Source organism: Pteropus vampyrus, unplaced genomic scaffold (assembly GCF_000151845.1).
Source record: "Pteropus vampyrus isolate Shadow unplaced genomic scaffold, Pvam_2.0 Scaffold108, whole genome shotgun sequence".
Classification (NCBI taxonomy): domain Eukaryota; kingdom Metazoa; phylum Chordata; class Mammalia; order Chiroptera; family Pteropodidae; genus Pteropus; species Pteropus vampyrus.
In genome coordinates, this window is record NW_011888889.1 from 785,811 (window position 1) to 788,978 (window position 3,168).

Here is a 3,168-nt window from a genome sequence, read left to right on the forward strand (position 1 = left end):
TCTCCATACTGACACTGTCATCTTTCAGTATCAAGTTATATCTAAATAATATCCATCTGCATGTATTACTTTATTTAATAATCACAACAATGTGTAAAGACATTATTCTTACTCTTATACCCCCTTTATAGAGGAATAAGTTGAGCAAAAGACAATTTAAAAATTAACAAAGGCCACGCTGTAAGCGGTAGGTAGAATTTAAACATTAGAAATGAGATTCCAATCCTCACACTCTTAACTACTAAAGTATTTGATGTTGCATTCCTAATACACAGTGTCTAGTATACAATACACACTCTCTAAATGTTGTTTAAAGAGTGAGTGAACTATCAGTAGTGTGTTTTATTCTAGATTGACATTATAATAAAGATACTATTCAAGAACTACCATGGGCAGAACTCAAGGGTCAAAAGCAGTGCCTAGCTCCAATTAATATTTATTAATTAAATTTATTAAGGGCCTGTTATAGCATGCTTTTGCTTTGCTGTTTACTTAAAAGTGCTCACTGCTCTTGGACATTAAGGTTACTCAGGTCACCTACAGAATACTATTCTTCACCTGAAGTATTCTTTCATGACTGTCATCTCTGGTTAGAAGACACACAAAAATTATAATACACCTTTTTTCTTTTTTGTGTAGATGGACAGGGCCATCATGTTCTCATAAGAGCCTGTACTGGCAGAAAATGAGAATAGTTCCAGTAAAGTCACTTTTTATTTTTGTGTCTTAACTTTTTCACTTGGGAAATGAAGGAAGATTTAAGAGAGAAATATTGCTTAACACTTAGGAAAAGTTTTGAGGATAGTGGATAATGAAATAATGATTTCTAAAACACTAGCAGATTTCCAGATAAAAGTTGCTGTGAGATGCATAGATGATAAAAAATTTTAGTGAAACATTCCATTTAATAGCCATTCACAAAAGAGGTTTAATTCTAAGAAGCACTTAAAGAAGTGCTTCAATTTAGTACTTAAAGTCCAAGTGATTATTTTAAGACTTTAAAAAATGCCAAATTGGATAGAAAGAAAATAATCAATTCATAAACATGTCACCTTTGCTAAAAATCAGGTTTTGTTTCCTAAATTTAAAATGTAGTAAGATTGTTTACTGTATAAGAAGGTAAACAAATAAGTGCCAAAGAAAGCAGAAATAAGCATGTTTCATAAAAACACAAAGTATGGTTATAGAATCATAAAAATAAGATCATGAAACACATCCCATTTTTCAATTATTTCAGTATAACTTTTAGGTAACAAATAACGTAGGAGATGCTTATTCTATATTAAATACTGGAAAAGAGAATGGGATATAATAATAGGTAAAAAATACTATTTTATATTTTAATCATGTTAGTGAAAAATTGCATCGACTTAAATTTCTCTTCTACACGAAGTTGTATTGCTTTCTCTAAATGAATAGATTTACAGAGAATTCTTTAGTAAGTTAGTTATTTAGTTGGAATGATTATATATCTATAAACTATAACATTTTCCTCAAAAACAAAATGACTTTTAAATTAAATTCTTAATTATGAACTATTACCTAAGTGAATAATCTTCATTCTCATTTTCTTTCCAATGTATTTTTGGGTACCTATATCCATATTCAAGAAAAAGGCAAATTTTAAAAAATTAAGCATAACTTTTTATTTTAAAGTAGTTTCAGATCCACAATAAGTTGCAGAAACAGTATAGAGAGTTCCCATGCACCTTTCATCCAACTTCTCCCAGTTATAAATCTTTGTCAAACCAAAACTCAGGGACAAGCAAAGGTAAACTTTTAAGTCATAGATAGACAGACAGATAGACAGACATAAATAGTTAGACAGATAAATAGTTGATGATAGATAGAAGATAGATAGATAGATAGATAGATAGATAGATAGATAGATAGATAGATAGATAGATGATAGATTTCATACTTTGAAGTAAAGATGGAAGAAAGGGTAATAAAAGACTTCATTTTACATGAAAATGAGGCAAATGTTTATATTTTGCTTTATTAGCTCCCTAACCTCCTGCTGATCATTCTAATCACCTCTAGACATATTATTTTTATCATGATTATTCATGCTATCTCTGGCCATAATCCAGACATCCTTCTTCTCCTTCAACTTTTTGTGGAATGTTCACATCCTCTTCTCTAATTACTCACAGCCAGAATTACTTCAATAACTGGCTCAGGGTCCTCTGACTCAAGACCAGCTCCTGCCTGTTCTCTTGCTACACAAACTAGTCATTTAGTTTTGTATTTTATAGCACTTGTGCATGGATTATACATTTTTATTTATTACTGAAAACTTTATAATTTTTTTCTTATTTGTCTAACTTCTTGCAATAGATTATAAATTGCAGAAGTATAGGACCATTTTTTTCATCACTTTTGAATTCTCATAAGTGCACAATCAATTAAGCATATGGTTAAGCCTAAAAATGCATGTTGAGTGAAGCCTTACCTTCGACACTAAATGCAAATAAGGCAATTATAAAAAGACATATCTGCTTAAGCACATTTCATGAAATGCATCAGTGAATGAAAGTTTTAGGAACAATCTACATTTATTTAGAAAATATTTCTCTTCCGCATATATTTGAAAGTAAAAGAGGTAGAAAATCAAGAAAAAATATAATTTAAATAACCTAGAAAAATTAAATCTAAAGCTTAAGACCAGATGTGAAGAAAATTAAAATTAAAAAATACATGTATTATAGTGAAATACTTACTAAAAGATAAAAATCTATGGATTAAACATAGAAAAAAGATTACGAAAACCAAGCTAAACTTCTTAAATGTTGACGACATTGTGTGAGGGAACTTGGCTTTACACTGAGGCCACAAATGTGCAACACTTCTGAACAGAATGAGACCAAATGTATCAGTTATTTTTATAACTATATTATACACCACAAACATATTTATGTTTATTTTCAGGCATTTTTTAGCTTTAATTATACACATCTACATACAGAAAACTAGAAATTCACCAATCTAGCTTATAACTGGTAGCCTTCAGTGTGCTCCCAGGATTTTTTTTTTGGACTGAGGTTGTCAACTAAACCTTCGGTTTTCCAGACATATTAGCCTCATTATATATACATCTCTCTCTCCCTCTCTCTCTGTCTCTCTGTCTGTCTCTCTGTCTCTCTGTTTCTGTCTCTCTGTCTCTCT